Source organism: Pseudophryne corroboree, chromosome 12, assembly GCF_028390025.1.
Source record: "Pseudophryne corroboree isolate aPseCor3 chromosome 12, aPseCor3.hap2, whole genome shotgun sequence".
NCBI classification, from domain to species: Eukaryota; Metazoa; Chordata; class Amphibia; order Anura; family Myobatrachidae; genus Pseudophryne; species Pseudophryne corroboree.
In genome coordinates this window covers 68,093,646-68,112,884 of record NC_086455.1, presented here as the reverse complement: position 1 = coordinate 68,112,884, position 19,239 = coordinate 68,093,646, and positions in this window count along the sequence as shown.

Here is a 19,239-nt window from a genome sequence, read left to right as displayed (position 1 = left end):
GAACCCAAAACACGGCCGCGGAACCGAACCCAAAACCAAAACACAAAACCCGAAAAATTTCAAGTGCACATCTCTAGTATTTATTAGGTTTTTTTATTTTCAGTGAGATCTGCTGGCAACAGACTCACTGCTACGAGGGACTGAGGGGAGAGAAGCGAACCTACCTGCTTGCAGCTAGCTTGGGCTTCTAAGGCTACTGGACACCATTAGCTCCAGAGGGATCGAACACTGGGCCCGTCCACGATCGTCCGGTCCCGGAGCCGCGCCGCCGTCCCCCTTGCAGAGCCAGAAGAAGAACATCCTGAAAATCGGCGGCTGAAGACTTCGGTCTTCATTAAGGTAGCGCACAGCACTGCAGCTGTGCGCCATTGCTCCCTATGCACACCACACACTCCGGTCACTGATGGGTGCAGGGCGCTGGGGGAGGGGGGGGCGCCCTGGGCTGCAATTAGAGTACCTTCTATGGCAAAAAGCACATAATATAGTCCAATAAACTATATATGTGCAAAATCCCCAGCCATAATATATATATATAAGAGCGGGAGAAGTCAGCCGAGAAGGGGGCGGGGCTATCTCCCTCAGCACACTGGCGCCATTTCCTCTTCACAGCTCCGCTGGAAGACAGCTCCCCAGGCTCTCCCCTGCAGTTTCCAGGCTCAAAGGGTAAAAAAGAGGGGGGGGGGGGCACTAAATTTAGGCGCAAATTGTATGTGTAAAGCAGCTATAGGGAAAAATCACTTTGTGTTAGTGTACATCCCTTGGGACAGCTGGCATCTAAGCCCGCGCCTGCCCAGGCATCTCAGAGGCTGTCAGGGGCTCAAAAACGCCCGCTACCTCAGGTGGCTGACACAGATGTCGACACGGAGTCTGACTCCAGTGTCGACGAGGATGAGACAAATATACAATCCACTAGGGCCATCCGATGTATGATTACGGCAATGAAAAATGTGTTGCACATTTCTGACATTAACCCGGTTACCACAAAAAAGGTTATTATGTTTGGGGAGAAAAAGCAGCCAGTGACTTTTCCCCCATCTGATGAGTTAAACGAATTGTGTGAAGAAGCGTGGGGTTCCCCAGATAAGAAACTAGTAATTTCTAAGCGGTTACTAATGGCGTACCCTTTCCCGCCAACGGATAGGTTACGCTGGGAGACATCCCCTAAGGTGGACAAAGCGCTCACACCCTTATCAAAAAAGATGGCACTGCCTTCTCAGGATACGGCCGCCTTAAAGGAGCCTGCAGATAGAAAGCAGGAGGCTATCCTGAAGTCTGTGTATACACACTCAGGTACTATACTGAGACCTGCTATTGCTTCAGCATGGATGTGTAGTGCTGCATCAGCATGGTCTGATTCCCAGTCAGATAACATTGATTCCCTTGACAGGGATACTATTTTGCTCAGGTCCCCTCACAGCCTAAGAAAGCACCGTATTATCAAGTACAGTCCTTTCGGCCTCAGAAAGGCAAGCGGGTCAGAGGCGCGTCCTTTCTGCCCAGAGGCAGGGGTAGAGGGAAAAAGCTGCACCAGACAGCCAGTTCCCAGGAACAAATATCCTCCCCTGCTTCCACTAAGTCCAGCACATGATGCTGGGGCTCCACAGGTGGAGCCAGGTACGGTGGGGGCCCGTCTCCGGAACTTCAGCGACCAGTGGGTTCGCGCACAGGTGGATCTCTGGGTTCTACAGGTATCTCAGGGATACAAGCTGGAGTTCGAGACGTCTCCCCCTCGCCGTTACCTCAAATCAGCCTTGCCTACTACTCCCAAGGAAAGGGAGGCAGTACTGGCGGCAATTCACAAGCTGTACCTCCAGCAGGTGATAATCAAAGTTCCTCTCCTTCAACAGGGACGAGGTTACTATTCCACAATGTTTGTGATACCGAAACCAGACGGTTCGGTGAGAACCATTCTAAATTTGAAATCCTTAAACACTTATATAAGGAAGTTCAAGTTCAAAATAGAATCGCTCAGGGCGGTTATTGCAAGCCTGGACGAGGGGGATATTATGGTGTCACTGGACATCATGGATGCTTACCTACATGTCCCCATTTACCCACCTCACCAGGAGTACCTCAAGGTTGTGGTACAGAACTGCCATTACCAATTCCAGACGTTGCCGTTTGGTCTGTCCACGGCACCGAGGTTGTGTTCCAAGGTAATGGCCAAAATGATGATACTCCTTCGAAAGAAGGGAGTTATAATTATCCCGTACTTGGACGATCTCCTTATAAAGGCGTGGTCCAAGGAGCAGTCGTTGATCGGAGTAGCACTATCTCAGCAAGTGCTACAACAGCACGGCTGGATTCTGAATATCCCAAAGTCGCGGCTGGTTCCTACGACGCGTCTGCTGATATTGGGCATGTTTCTGGACACAGAACAGTAGAAGGTGTTTCTCCCGGAGGAGAAGGCCAAGGAGTTGTCATCTCTGGTCAGAGACCTCCTGCAACCAAAACAGGTGTCGGTGCATCATTGCACGCGAATCCTGGAAAAGATGGTAGCTTCTTTCGAAGCAATTCCCTTCGGCAGGTTCCATGCAAGGAACTTTCAGTGGGACCTGTTAGACAAGTGAGGATCGCATCTTCAGATGCATCGGCTGATCACCCTGTCCCCGAGGGCCAGGGTGTCTCTGCCGTGGTGGCTGCAGAGTGTTCATCTTCTCGAGGGCCGCAGATTCGGCATTCAGGACTGGGTCCTGGTGACCACGGATGCAAGCCTCCGAGGTTGGGGAGCAGTCACTCAGGGAAGAAACTTCCAAGGACAATGGTCGAGTCAGGAGACTTCCTTACACATAAATATTCTGGACCTAAGGGCCATTTACAAGGCCCTAAAGCGAGCAGAACCCCTGCTTCAAAACCAGCCGGTGCTGATTCAGTCAGACAACATCACGGCTGTCGCCCATGTAAACCGACAAGGCGGCACAAGAAACAGGATGGCGTTGGCAGAAGGCACAAGGATTCTCCGATGGGCGGAGTATCACGTGCTAACACTGTCAGCAGTGTTCATTCCGGGTGTGGAAAACTAGGAAGCAGATTTCCTCAGCAGGCACGACTTTCACCCGGGAGAGTGGGGACTTCATCCAGAAGTCTTCACGCAGATTGTGAACAGTTGGGAACGGCCACAGGTGGACATGATGGCGTCCCGCCTCAACAAAAAGCTAAAAAAGTATTGCACCAGGTCAAGAGACCCTCAGCCGATAGCTGTGGACGCACTAGTGACACCGTGGGTGTACCAGTCGGTTTATGTGTTCCCTCCTCTTCCTCTCATACCCAAGGTACTGAGGATAATAAGTAAGAGAGGAGTAAGAACTATACTCGTAGTTCCGGATTGGCCAAGAAGAACTTGGTACCCAGAACTACAAGAAATGATCTCGGAGGACCCATGGCCTCTGTCTCTCAGACAGGATCTGTTACTGCAGGGGCCCTGTCTTTTCCAAGACTTACCGCGGCTGCGTTTGAAGGCTTGGCGGTTGAACGCCGGATCCTAACGGAAAAGGGCGTTCCAGATGAAGTGATTCCTACGCTGTTAAAGGCTAGGAAAGACGCTGCCTGAAGTTCAGACGTTGTTAAGGGAGTGCTGCATATTCAGCCCCCTTTTGTGCCTCCAGTGGCACCTTGGGATCTCAACGTAGTGTTGGATTTCCTAAAATCACATTGTTTTGAGCCACTTCAGAACGTGGAGTTGAAGTATCTCACGTGGAAAGTGGTCATATATATATATATATATATATATATATATATATATATATATATAGATAGCGGTGTGGGGATCGGCACTCACAGATTAGGGTATTAGAAATACTTGCTGCGGTGCCCTCTGTAATGTTATGTGTATGTTTGTATGCTTATATCGTCTGTCCCTGAAGACGGGGCTTGTTCCCCGAAACGCCGTAGGATGTGAATAAACGTTATTCTCTGCATTTACGCCTGTCTGCTGAGTGCCGCTGCTTTTTGCTACATACTATATATATATATATATATATATTTGGCCTTGGCTTCGGCTAGGCGTGTGTCAGAATTGGCGGCTTTGTCATGTGAAAGCCCTTATCTGATCTTCCATAGGGACAGGGCAGAATTGAGGATTCGTCCCCAATTTCTCCCTAAGGTGGTATCATCGTTTCATTGAACCAACCTATTGTGGTGCCTGCGGCTACTCGGGACTTGGAGGCCTCCAAGTTGCTGGATGTAGTCCGGGCCCTGAAAATCTATGTTTCCAGGACGGCTAGAGTCAGAAATACTGACTCGCTGTTTATCCTGCATGCACCCAACAAGCTGGGTGCTCCTGCTTCTAAGCAGACTATTGCTTGCTGGATCTGTAGCACGATTCACCTTGCACATTCTGCGGCTGGACTGCCGCATCCTAAATCAGTAAAAGCCCATTCCACGAGGAAGGGGGCTCTTCTTGGGCGGCTGCCCAAGGGGTCTCGGCTTTACAACTTTGCCGAGCTGCTACCTGGTCGGGGTCAAACACGTTTGCACAATTCTACAAGTTTGATACCCTGGCTGAGGAGGACCTTGAGTTTGCTCATGCGGTGCTGCAGAGTCATCCGCACTCTCCCGCCCGTTTGGGAGCTTTGGTATAATCCCCATGGTCCTTACGGAGTACCCAGCATCCACTAGGACGTCAGAGAAAATAAGAATTTACTCACCGGTAATTCTATTTCTCGTAGTCCGTAGTGGATGCTGGGAGCCCGTCCCAAGTGCGGATTTTCTGCAATACTTGTATATAGTTATTGCTTAACTAAAGGGTTATTGTTATGAGCCATCTGTTCAGTGAGGCTCAGTTGTTATTCATACTGTTAACTGGGTATAGTTATCACGAGTTGTACGGTGTGATTGGTGTGGCTGGTATGAGTCTTACCCTGGATTCCAAATCCTTTCCTTGTAGTGTCAGCTCTTCCGGGCACAGTTTCCCTAACTGAGGTCTGGAGGAGGGGCATAGAGGGAGGAGCCAGTGCACACCAGATAGTACCTAATCTTTCTTTTAGAGTGCCCAGTCTCCTGCGGAGCCCGTCTATTCCCCATGGTCCTTACGAAGTATCCAGCATCCACTACGGACTACGAGAAATAGAATTACCGGTGAGTAAATTCTTATTTTTTTCAATCCTTGTTTAGGATTTTATAGGTTTTGAAAATTTCATTTAGGAATTTATACGTTGTATGAAAAAACAAAACACGCACCATATCATTATGTTTGAAACACTGTGCCTTTATTACAGATGTATCCTGCCACTTCCTTGCAGCATTAGCTCCCGCGATGCGCTATAACGCAAGAGGCTGTGTCCCTTTGGCAGCCGTGGCTTTCCCATAGAAGCGGATGGGTCACGGGTGCGTAAGTACGCTGCACCAACAAATCTCGCGCTGCGTATGCTACACAGCAAGGCTGTAACAGGTCACATCTGCGTATATGAATTACATATGAAAACTACTCATTCCACACATTTCCACAGTAAATCTCTACAGTTTCATCTTAAGTAACAGAATTAGGCCTGTTTAGGTTCTAACGGTCAAAATAGATCATCTTAGGTACTAACACCCAGTTTAAGTCATTTTAGATCCTGTAGAAATTAAGAATATTATTTCCTGATACACAAAACATAAAAGGACACTGACATTTTGCGTGTACTGAGATAGGATTAGAATAGGTTAGAACCTAAGAATCCTGGCCGTAGTAATTAATTACATCACGCATGCTGTGTTGGCATAATACAAACTGTATTGGGCCAGTGGCCGGTCGCACGTCCTCTCTGTCTGCCTGTGAGGAGACAGTAGCTGGTGTTTGTGATTCCAGATGGTTCGGGCCCTTTGGAATCTTAGAGCCTGGTATAAGTGTCCCCGCTGCCCCTTCCTGTTGCCAGGCCTGCCTATGTCAGGGGGGTGTGGTTCGTTTTATCGACAGTGTCTAGGTCGACAATGTTTAGGTCGACCACTATAGGTCGACAGTCACTAGGTCGACATGGATGGAAGGTCGACAGGGTTTCTAGGTCGACATGTGCTAGGTCGACAGGTCTAAAGGTCGACATGAGGTTGTTGGTTTTTTTGGTGTCATTTTCTTCGTAAAGTGACCGGGATCCCAAATTAGTGCACCGCGTCCCCTCGCATGGCTCGCTTCGCTCGCCATGCTTCGGGCATGGTGCCTTCGCTCCGCTACCGCTTCGCTCGGCACACTTTACCGTTCCAATCGTAGTCCACGTGGATCGTTATGAAAAAAAAAGTGAAAAACTCATGTCGACCTTTAGACCTGTCGACCTAGCACATGTCGACCTAGAAACCCTGTCGACCTTCCATCCATGTCGACCTAGTGACTGTCGACCTATAGTGGTCGACCTAAACATTGTCGACCTAGACACTGTCGAACTTCAGACCGGATCCCGTCAGGGGCTGGGGTTGACTTCCGTTTGATCAGTTCCAGGCTATCTCAGCTGGAATTTCAGTTCTATATCCTTGTTCAGATTCCAGTCAAGAGAGCCACTCTATGTTGTTTGGATTGCCACAGACGTCTGAGCTTAGCTATAGTCCATATCTGCGCCATTAGCAGATCACTCATCCAGTCTCCTAGTGTCACACACTCCTGCTTCAGTTGGTTCCAAGGGACCCAATATGGGTCTGAAACCTGTTAGCCTGTGACAAGTCATACTTGCCAATATTTGAATTCTCAGCTCTAGGATCTTCCGGAGGGGCAGTGTCAGATTACCAAATAGGGAAAGTAGGAATCGGCCTATGGGCCCGCACCTTTTATATTGATTTGATTTTGAAAGTAAATTACAATCAAGCTTTCTTAAAATGTTTCCAAAAGATAGAAATAATGAATCAAATTGAAGAAAAGAAAAGTTTACATTAAAGACTCTATAGAGAAAATACTTTATTATTGTGATGGACCCATTACCAACTTAAAGTACATAAACCATAGGCATAAGGGGATATGGTCGTTAGGTCGACACAGCTTAGGTCGACATGCATTATGTTGACATGGTCAATAGGTTGACATGGTCGTTAGGTCGACATGTACTAAGTCGACAGGTCAAAGGTCAACTTTTTTTTTTTTTATTTTTTTTTTATTTTTTTTTATACTTAACGATCCACATGGACTATGATTGGAACGGTAACCTGCCGCGAGCCATGCGAGGGGACACGGTGCACTAATTGGGGTTCCCGGTCACTTTCCGAAGAAAACAACGCCAAAAAAAGTAAATAAAACCATGTCGCCCTTTTGACCCATGGACCTAGTACATGTCAACCTATTGTCCATGTCGACCTAATGCATGTCGACCTTCCATAGTCGACCTAATGACTGTTGACCTAAGTTGTGTCTACCCGACGAACCATACCCGGCATAAGATTCACAGTTTTCAGATCGTAGACAGTTGGTTGGTAAAATAAAAAAATGTATTAGGAAATAATTTGCAAAGGGGGGCCAGAGATATTGACTGCCTAGGGGCCTCCCCAGGGTTTTAGTCTGGCACTGCAGAGGGACAATCCAGGTCTGAGATGTGGTGGTAAAAGGGGACATAAATCCATGGGTCACATTATTATAGCAGTCATGCTCTATTCTGCTCAATGTCACAATTTGAGCAGAGGGCCGCGTACCTACCATTATGTGATTCACCATGAATTGCCTCATCAAGCCACAGATCTGGGAGGCTGGTCTAATTTCCTGGGGGTATGGGAGAGATGCTTATACACATTACACAACAGTAGAGCTGCTTATATACATTTCGCCACAGTAGTGCCACTTATACACATTATGCCACAGTAGAGCCCCTTGCACACATTACATCACAGTAGAGCCACGTATACACGTTATGCCACAGTAGAGCCCCTTGCACACATTACATCACAGTAGAGCCACTTATACACGTTATGCCACAGTAGAGCCCCTTGCACACATTACATCACAGTAGAGCCACTTATACACGTTATGCCACAGTAGAGCCCGTTGCACACATTACATCACAGTAGAGCCACTTATACACGTTATGCCACAGTAGAGCCCGTTGCACACATTACATCACAGTAGAGCCACTTATACACGTTATGCCACAGTAGAGCCCCTTGCACACATTACATCACAGTAGAGCCACTTATACACATTATGCCACAGTAGAGCCCCTTGCACACATTACATCACAGTAGAGCCACTTATACACGTTATGCCACAGTAGAGCCCCTTGCACACATTACATCACAGTAGAGCCACTTATACACGTTATGCCACAGTAGAGCCCCTTGCACACATTACATCACAGTAGAGCCACTTATACACGTTACACCACAGTAGAGCCCCTTGCACACATTACAACACAGTATGCACACTTATGCACATTATGCTATGGTAGAGCACCTTATACACGTTACACCACTGCAGAGTCGTTATGGAAGTAGCTGTATTTAGCTATTTACTGTTCAATTCCAATAATTTAAAAACACTATCTACTGTATGTATGCCACAACTGACCTGACCTCACAACCCCCCAATCCTTCAGTGAAAATAATGGCCCAAATGTGACCCCCCCCCCACTGTTACCCACCCACAGACCTGATAATCACCAATTGCTTATTATTCATTTTCTTACGTATTCCAAGCAACAGCTACTTTACATACTAATGCAAATGGGGGAAGATGCAAAATAGTTATTTTAAGCCGAGGCAGCAGATATATGCAAGTCATGAAAAGCTTTCAGTTTCCCTGATAAATGAAAACAATTTTCTCATTGTTTCCTTTAGACATAATTCTGTTTCTCGTGTTGACATTCACATGTACAAACAAAGGAAAACAGGCCCACGGTAATGCACAGATTTATTTACTGGATGCATATTTTTATTATCGGTATTGTTACAAAATGTGCTGCATTCTTACTGCTGTATATCGAGTAGGATGTGTTTACTTGCTGTGCTCATAATCCCTTCTTTTAATAGTTTTCATGATTTCTTTGAATGTAAACTGCATTTTAAAACAATCAGAGTGCACAAAGTTGTGTGTTTTTAAAACAGGACAAAAATGGGAGATAAAGCACAAATAGTCTGTGTGCATGGGTATTACTATCATTAAAAGGAAGTTCCTTTTTTTTATTTGAAAAATAATAATAATAAATGGATAAAAGATGCAGGGAAATAAGTCATGTGTATTTAGGACTGATGCCACCACTAGGCACACCTAGGAGCATATGTATCAAAGCTTGGAGAGTGATAAAGTGGAGAGAGATAAAGTTCTAACCATTGGCAGCTCCAGAGGTGAGGCTGCAGCAGAGACCAAAGTTTTAATAGGGGAGCCACACGAACTGCCACTCCAAACACTGCCAAACATCATCTGCTGGGACTCACTGGCAGTTGGTGTGACTCCCCTATTTGAATTTTGGACTGTGGAGCAGCCACTGGACCTTATTGAGCCGCCACTGGTTCCAACCAATCGGCTCCTAACTGCCACTTTACAGACTGTGTTTGAAAAATGACAGGAGCTGGTTGGTTGGCACTTTATTTCTCTCTAAGCTCTGATACATATGCCCCTAGACATAAATGTTCTATAGCGTTGGCGGCAGCTGCTGATCCTCCATGTGTGATATGCTGGGGAATGTGGTCTTGGATTATGATGTCACAGAAATGGAGGTGGGCAGGCAGTGGCGTAGCAACAGTCCCAGAAGATCCCACGATGGTTGGAGGTGCTGGGTTGCTTATGGGCACGGAGGGTACTGTGGGGACAACTACCCTGGACCTTGCCGCTGTCAGTGCAGTAGAGAAGAGCTGGCGGCCTGAGGAGCAGCACCGTGGGAGAGATGTCCCTCTCAAAATGGCCACCGCCTTAGAGGAGAAAGTTATTAAGGATGCTAGGGGAAGTGGCAGCCATTTTGGAATGGACATTTTCAATAGTATGAAGAGGGCAGGCACGAACAGTGCTCCCTGCTGAGAATGCAGAACTGCGGCAGATGCAGGGAGGGGGAGATACCCTGACAACAAGCAGAACCACTGACAATGAGCAGGGATCATGGGAGGTAGGGAGACACCAGAATTTTTTTTGGGTAGGGGGCGCAAAATTTGTTGTTATGCCACTGCTGGCAGGTGACCAAGAGTTAGTATGTGGCGTGGGTGCCTATCAGCCCTTGTGCACAAGCCCAAATAATCAACCTGGTTTTGTCTTTTTTTAAAAATTAGTGCTTTAAATCTCGAGGCTACGTCAACGAAATCTCTTCACTGCCTGCAACTCGCATGGCATCTGTTGGAGAGTTTGTATGTATTTTGTGTGTGTGTTTAAGTCTAAACATCTATTCGGATCTAGGCTCGTACACGTGTATAACCAAAAACAATGACAATCAATCTAAAATGTATTTCACAACAATCTCTGACACTGACGTTTTCTCTATAATTTTGTAGCCAAGGTGTTTTGCTAAAACTCACACAAAAGGAATCTCAAATTCCAAATTTCACTTTTTATAAAAATATATATTTTTTGTTTGTACTAGTTCTATGATTTCCCGCTTATTCAGAAAAGGAAGTGATTTTGTCCCATGTCACCTGATAGGGGCTTATTTTATACCCCTCGGCAGATCATAAAATCATCCATTTGGGTCATAACATTTACTTTGTGGTAACTTTCAACCCGATCTACAGGATTACAAGGGCATAAAGTGTTTAACGTTCGGTGCACAGAATTATGTCAAAACATTTTAATACTGAAAAGAAAGGGAAAAAAAGAAATCGGAGTGATCAGGGCCTTAATAATATCTGTAATGCTAGGTAATAAAGATGTCAGGTTCTAGTCTGGAAACAGAATATTGAATTTAATGTGCATTTGGGGCTTTCCCCAATCTCTTACATTTCATCTTCCGTGGGACTTATTGAGTTGAACAATGCACAATGTAGTGTTTATTGTGATGATTTAGTCCTGGTACAAAACCCCCATTCACCGCCAATCAGACACCATCTAAAAATGACTAAAAAGCTATGTAAATTTTACGAGTTCCCATTCCTCCTGCATTCATAACATGCCACACTCTGCCAGTATTGCGGCCTACACAAATATTTAATGGCCCTCTGCCCGAGAGATGCTGATTGCCCAGCAGAAACCCCGTATAGACCTGGCTGGCAAGATGAGGTGACACTCACAGCATAGGAGAGGAGGCCACGATCCTGTGTATTGGAATCATGTCTGAGAGAGGCGGCACGGTAAACACTGTTATTACCGGTAGAACGGCTTTTCTATTTATAACTCAAACCGTGTTATTTATTCTAAGCAGGAATTGGTATTCAATTAGGGCTTAGTTTTATCTGACAAATACAATAAATAAAAACAGAACCAAACAAATACAGGATGTAATGTGAAATTAATAACTGGGAAAGTCTGGGAATAGAAGCTCAGGAAACCTTCTCATGAGGTTTGAGCGGGACGCTGCCTGCCATCGATGGATTAGTGACGATTGTGCTGTCGATGGGAACAGGAAAGCAATTATCTTTAATAATAACAAAATGTTACGAACAATAGATGCACAAATGTGTTGTGGAGTGTTTAACCACTAATAATATAAATGGCAAATAAATGCATCTGCGACACGCACAGGTAAGGGTATGGACATAGATATTCAAATGATTATGCTGAAAGCTCCTTATGCACTGTCGGACTGGGATATGAAGGGCCAACCGGGGGAACGCAGTGGTAGGGGCCCATGCTTAGGGGTGTCTCCAGAGGGGCTAACCTCTAGGGAGTGCATTGTCCGGGCCCCTTGTTTAATATATATAGTAAAAATTGCCAGTGCATGCATAATAAAGTACCAGATTACTAGCGCACCACAGTCATCCGTATGAGCGGGTAAGGGACGGGGAGTGGCGCTGCTCACCCTCGTATCCCGCCTGTGTGTCCCGGCGCGTCACCCCGCATCGCACCTCACCTTCTGCAGCCTGTGAGTCCCAGCACCTGTGGAAGGGACGGGCGCCAGCTTTGTATAGGAGGGTCTGTCTGGCTTGAAATAGGAAGAATCGTCGCACAGGTGAGACAGACAGATACACACACACACACACACACACACACACACACACACTCTCTCTCTCTCGTGTAAAAAAAAACGGGCCCTGTTGCTGTCATGTGTAAAAAGGGGGACTGTCTGCCGCAATGTGTAAAAAGGGGACGCTGTCTGCCGTAAAGTGTAAAAAGGGGACGCTGTCTGCCGTAATGTGTAAAATGGGGGACGTTGTCTGCCGTAATGTGTAAAAAGGGGACGCTGTCTGCCGTAATGTGTAAAATGGGAGACTGTCTGCTGTTATGTGTAAAAAGGGGGGACGTTGTCTGCCGTAATGTGTAAAAAGGGGACGCTGTCTGCCGTAATGTGTAAAATGGGGGACTGTCTGCTGTTATGTGTAAAAAGGGGGACGTTGTCTGCCATAATGTGTAAAAAGGGGGACGTTGTTTGCCGGAATGTGTAAAAAGGGGACGCTGTCTGCCGTAATGTGTAAAATGGGGGACGTTGTCTGCCGTAATGTGTAAAAAGGGGACGCTGTCTGCCGTAATGTGTAAAATGGGAGACTGTCTGCTGTTATGTGTAAAAAGGGGGGACGTTGTCTGCCGTAATGTGTAAAAAGGGGACGCTGTCTGCCGTAATGTGTAAAATGGGGGACTGTCTGCTGTTATGTGTAAAAAGGGGGACGTTGTCTGCCATAATGTGTAAAAAGGGGGACGTTGTTTGCCGGAATGTGTAAAAAGGGGATGCTGTCTGCCGTAATGTGTAAAATGGGGGTGCTGCCTGCCGTAATGTGTAAAAAGGGGATTCTGTCTGCCGTAATGTGTAAAAAGGGGGGGCGCTGTCTGCCATAATGTGTAAAAAGGGGGGTGCTGTCTGCCGTAATGTGTAAAAAGGGGGGAGCTGTCTGCCGTAATGTGTAAAAAGGGGGCGCTGTCTGCCGTAATGTGTAAAAAGGGGGACGCTGTCTGCCGTAATGTGTGAAAAGGGGGGCGCTGTCTGCCGTAATGTGTAAAAAGGGGGACGCTGTCTGCCGTAATGTGTAAAAAGGGGGGGGGCGCTGTCTGCCGTAATGTGTAAAAAGGGGGACGCTGTCTGCCGTAATGTGTAAAAAGGGGGATGCTGTCTGCCGTAATGTGTAAAAAGGGGGACACTGTATTGTCGTAATATGTAAAAAGGGGGACTGTCTGACGCAATGTGTAAAAGGGAGCTCTGTGGCCATGCCCCTTCCCCTGAAGCCATGCCCCTATATATTTGCACATTGGCCATTTTTTTTTAATATGGTATGTGTATGGTGTGGAGGGGGGAAGGGCGCCGATGCTGATTCTTGCACACAGCGCTAAAATGTCTAGTTAAGGCACTGGAATATACACTATAGTCCTCTGCAGCATACAAAAAGATAGCCCTGCCCTCAGGCAGGGGAGCCCTCCGGGGTTTCCCCTGTATTCCTGTGGGCCAGTCCGACCCTGTCTTTAAGGATACCTGGCAGCACATGTGAAGGTCTGCAAGCTGGACACAGTGGGAGAGAACTCTGAGGGGCAATTTACACCATCACTCCATAGGGGCAGCTTATAGGGTAAGCTAATACTGTTGTGACTACCAATGCCTTCAAGAAGAAGCAGTCTAGGGCAGACAGCAGTTGCCCTCCGGGTTCGTACCTCCGGTCCTTCTTAGGAGGCAGGTAGAGAAGGCAGCCCATCCGCTCTGATTATGAATTACACACAGAGTGCAGCATTCCCTACCTGCCTGCAACCAGATAGTGAATGACTGTCAGAATGCCGATTGGTGGATGGCTGGAGCTATCTGCCAATTAGAGTGCAGCATTCTCTACCTGCCTCCCAGGATGCAGCCAGACAGTGAATGGCCTGAGGGGTAATTTATGAGAATTTTTTTATATATATTCTATGAATGGGTGGATAGGGGCACCAGTGATTTGCGTTGCCCAAGGCTTAAAATACCGTTAAGATGGCCATGGTTAAAGAAACACATTACTATACTTAATATAAATCAGAAGTTAATTTAATGTACATCTATATTCCATTTATATGCTGCCATCTTCTGTGCAATCTAAGAATTGCATCCATTGTAGTTTTTTTTTTAAAATGAAATAATGTTTATTGAAAAGGTTTTCATAAACAATGTCAAATGGGGGGGGGGGAGACAGATGGAAAATAGGTTGTTTTTAATGCTAAGATGTAACTCCTATCAACTGTACACTGATTATGCACTATTTAAAGTACACCTGTTGTCTATATGTAGAAAATACATCCTATCAGTTAACTAGGAATGAGGAGCTGAATAACTTTTTGATGTCACTGGTTTCTATACCCGCCTACTCCCCTGGAATGACTAGGAGACTCCATACCAGTGGTGGTTTGGGACCGGGGGATGCAGCGCAGTACAAACTAAAAGAGGGGAGTCACACCCACCATACCCCGGGCCCAAACCATACTTGTCTTCTCTACTGGAATGGCCGGGAGGCTCCCAAAAATCAGGTGGTGCTCCCCGCTTCCCGGAACAGTGGGCAAGTCGCTTGAAGTCGGCCCACTGCCCTTTACCCAGCCACCCACTTACAAGTGAAGTGGGTGTACCCGGTAGGTGATGATGTGATCGGAACTGAATTGAGTCTTTATAGCCAAACCCCCCATTTTACAATGCCAGTAATCTCGGCATTGCATAATGATGAGATCACGCAGTTATTCCCCCAGCATGGCAGTGTATCGCCCCCTAGTTCAAGCCACAGCCCCCACACCAGCTCCGGCTTTGCTGAACTGGCTGCCCCCTCTTTGGCGGGAGCGGCCAGGAAGCTGGCAACTACAGTATGCCCCAAACGTTGCCCAACATAGCTGGCTGGGAGTTAGTGGGGACTGTCTGTGAGTAACACACACACACACGGGCCTACCTGGCGCAATGTGTCTAAGGGGCTCTACCTTGCACAAAGTGTCTAAGGGCATCTACCTGGCGCAATGTGTCTAAGGGGCTCTGCTTGGCGCAGTGTGTATAAGGGGCTCTACTATTATGTGGCCATACCCTACTATTATGTGACCATGCCCCTTCCCTGTGAAGCCATGCCCCTAAATTTTAGCGCGCACTGTGCCTATTTTTAATATGGGGGGGCACCAATTCACTTTCCCGCACAGGGCACCAAAATGTCTAGTTATGGCTCTGCCTGCAACTACAGCCACTTTGCATGCAACTCAGAATCATCCACTAAGCATGGGATAGTGACAACCAGCGTTGGGGGCTTGTAGGAGAAGGCATCTTATGTTCCTTCATTTTCTTTGGCAGACATGCTAGCAGCTAAGGGGTTAAAGCGTTGCATCATATAGCTGCTTTGTCCATGTGGGTAAAGCTGTCATCATACCATAGTTTCCATGTATCATTCTTTGACATGCAGCGTGGAAACATGTGCCACCAACCTGTACTTTTCTCTCTCTCTGGCACTCACTGGGTTAACTATTGCCTGGGACCTGTAGTCCGTGGGTCTGTACATCTGTGACGCTGCTCCAGGCCCCTGGCTATCTGTCTTACAGACATACATTCACACAGTATCCCATTAGTATTGTCACCTTTTACAGGTTTGCGCCTGGGGCCCTGTAAAAGTTTTAATGCAGCCGAGATTACTTCCCCTGGTCCCGTTACTGTATGGTTGCTTTATGTAAGTTCCCAGCTATTCCCCTTTCCTGTTCATTTTATAACAATCTGTCCTATGTTACCAGAGCAGATTAGCTGGGCCATATACGCAGCATTTGTTAGATGTTGGATTTTTACCTCCAGCTCCCATGTGGCATCTCACCGGCTTTATTGGCGCGAGTGCGGCCTCTCTACGGCTTTTGTGCTTCTTGTTTATTTTTCTCAGGGAGTAAGCCTTTTGCCTTTCCATATCCCATTTGATTTGAGCTGCGTTTTATTGCACACGGGCTGAGCCTCTGGGGCTTCTGGCTATTTGTTCTCTGACTTTTATTGGATTTCCTATAAATATGGTGGCCTTGGGGGTCCCGTACGTGTTTTTCTAGCCTGTTTTATTGGGCTTTTACCGCCACAACATATATATGCTAAGAGGTTAATGTTTCATTTTTCTAGGGCAATCTGGCCCTGCTTATGAAACTCCTCGAGTTCGGTGACATGTTTAACTTGGCTGGGTCTCATCTTCAGGCCGCACGGACAGCTGCTGAGGTCCCGGGCTGTTGGTGACAGGAGGTGGTGTGATAGGGGAGAGAACGCATACATCTATTGCAGGGACGTGCGGTGAGCTAAATGGCTCAGGAGGCACTGGCTAACCCCAGAGCCAGATTTACATGCAATATATGAGCCAAAGGGTACATCTGGGCTTTATACACAGGTGCAGCAGTATAAACTCCTAGAAATCTGGTGAGTTTTGATTAGAGATGTGTGGAAAGGATACACAGGTGAGGCACTGCCTCACCTGCCATATACTTTTTATTCCAGAGTTTGGGCTATAAAAATTATTAGAAGAATGCAAAGAAGATAATTCAAACAAATTATCAGTATTTTTCATATATTTTATTCAGTCAAAACTCTGGTTTAAACGTAAGTATGGCAGGAAAGGCTCTGCCTCACCTGCCTCACCCCACCGCACGTCACTGATCTATTGCCTCTTGCACCTGTTCTCCGGTCAGTGCAATGAGGAGACACAAAACGCCACGACCCATGTGTGTAGATAACATGCAGTGCTTCTGTTCTATGAAAGAGTTGCCCGTACTCACCTAAAGTCACAAGTTGATAGTATACCAGATTTATAGCTTACTTACCAACTCTCAATGGGGGAGATGTACTAAACCTTGGTGAGTGATAAAGTGGAGAGAGAGAGAGACTACCGGCCAATCCGCTCCTGTCATTTTTCAAACACAGCCTTTAACGTGACAGTTAGGAGCTGATTGGCTGGTAATTTATCTCTCTCCATTTCATCACTCTCCGAGGCTTAGTACATAGGCCCCATAGTCTGGTAGAGTACCTAATCCCAGGCTCCAGATAGACTTTGCCCATCTCTTGCATGCCAATCACTGCCTGTGTGATGTGGGCGGCCCCGGGGATTGGATGACACCATTTGCATTGATTTGCGCCATTGTAGCCCTGCCCTTCACTGTATCAATCTGCAAATGAACGCTTTGAACAGAAGGGGGTGGGGCCATGATGACCGAATATGGTCGCGATACGCCTGCATTTGAGTTGCCATACTCCCAGGCTTGGACTGGCCCACAGGGGTACAGGGGAAACCACCGGTGGGCCCCACTGCCTGGGGGACCCACCTCCTGCACTAAGGATCAGGTTCTAGACTGTGCACTTGAATTATGCATTATACATATGTTACCTTATACTGAACTGTGGTGTATTTTCTACAGTGCATTGCTGTTATTAATCTGGTACATTATCATGCATGCAGCAGCTGAATTTACTGTATATATTTATGAAGGGGACCAGATGTTGCATTCTCTAATGGTTAGTCAAACCAATGAGGTGGCAGGCCACACCCCCTCAGCAGACTAACCACACCCCTAAACATGGGCCCCTACCACTGCATTCCCCCGGTGGGCCCTATATACCCCAGTCCGACACTGCATACTCCTGTTTCTACCCACAAATGGTTCCTGCCTGTCAGTCACTTTGTGAATAAGTGGTCTATTTACTAAGCTTTGGATGGAGGTAAAGTGGATGGAGATAAAGGGGGTAATTCAGACCTGATCGCTGGGCAGCGCTTTTTGCAGCCCTGCGATTGGATAGTCGCCGCCTACAGGGGGAGTGTATTTTCGCTGTGCAAGTATTGCATCACATTTGTGTAGCAGAGCTGTACAAATAGATTATGTGCAGTCTCTGCGCAGCCCAGGACTTACTCAGCCGCTGTGATCACTTCAGCCAGTTCAGGACCGGAATTGACGTCAGGAACCCTCCCTGCAAGGTCAGTTGCCACCCACAAACACCTTCTTCCTGTCAATCTCCTTGCGATCGCCCGTGCGAACGGATCCGTCGCACAAACCCATCACTGAGTGGTGATCTGCTTTGTACCCGTGCGACGTGCCTGCACATTGCGGTGCATACGCATGTGCAGTTTGTGCCTGATCGCCCGCTGTGCGAAAACGCACAGCAGCGATCAGGTCTGAATCGGCCCCATAGTACCAGCCAGTCAGCTCCTAACTGTCATTTATCAAACCCAGGGGCAGATGTATTAAGCCTGGGGAAGTGATAAAGCAGTGATAAAGAAGTGATAAGTGGGAGGTGAACGCACCAGCCAATCAGCTCCTGTAATTTTTCAAATCTGTAATGATTGGCTGGTGCGTTATCACCTTCCACTTATCACTGCTTTATCACTACTCCAGGCTTAATACATCTGCCCCCCAGTCTGTAACATGGCAGTTAGGAGCTGATTAGCTGGTACTTTATCTCTGTTCCCTTTACCTCCATCCAAGGCTTAGTAAATAGACCCCAAAATCCTCTGTGCAAGCATCTCATGTGCAGTGCAACCTCAGACCGCCAGAATTTTTCCTCCGACCTTCACTGCCCTCTTGTTACTAATATTTTGGATTAATATCAATAACGGATGGGTTTGGGATGCAACCTGGGAAACGTCCAGTGGATTTTATGATTTTGTTATTTCACAATAATATAAAATGTTTCTCACAGTCCCATCTTGAATGTTAGCTGCTTTGGCGACACTGGCCTGGAGTAGAACAAGTTAACTCACCACTTCAACGACCAGTTGTTTGCAGGTGTTACTTCCAACTCGTAGATTTGAGGAAAAAGGGAAAGGTGGAAATCCTCTGCACTGGACTTATATCAAATCAATGACACTTATGAAAAGCTGATATGATTCCCCAATTTTAGTATTATGAATCAATTCATGGTGTTATGTGGGGGTGCCGCCATAGACAATAAAAATGGAAGAGAGATACTGGAAAGAAAAGGATTGTCTCTTTGTTGGCGCACTTACAGAAAAAGAGTGAATATATTTAAAATTTTACTTTTAATTTCATATGATTAAAAATGCCTGAGAATGTGAAAAATCACAAGACAATAATTACAAACATTACACAGAATAAACATAATATCAAATCCTCCTATGTGTTTTTATTATATTTATATAATTTATGATTCTTGGGTGTGTGCAAAAAAATATCTCGGAACCAACCACAAATTATTGACTGCTCAAATTAAACCCTTATTTAATAGAGTACCTTTATTAATTCAAAACATAAAGGGTATAGCACTATATCTAGCAATCGTTGGAAATTTGCGGTTGAGCCTTTATTCTGTATTCATAATTGTGCATATATATACGGAACCA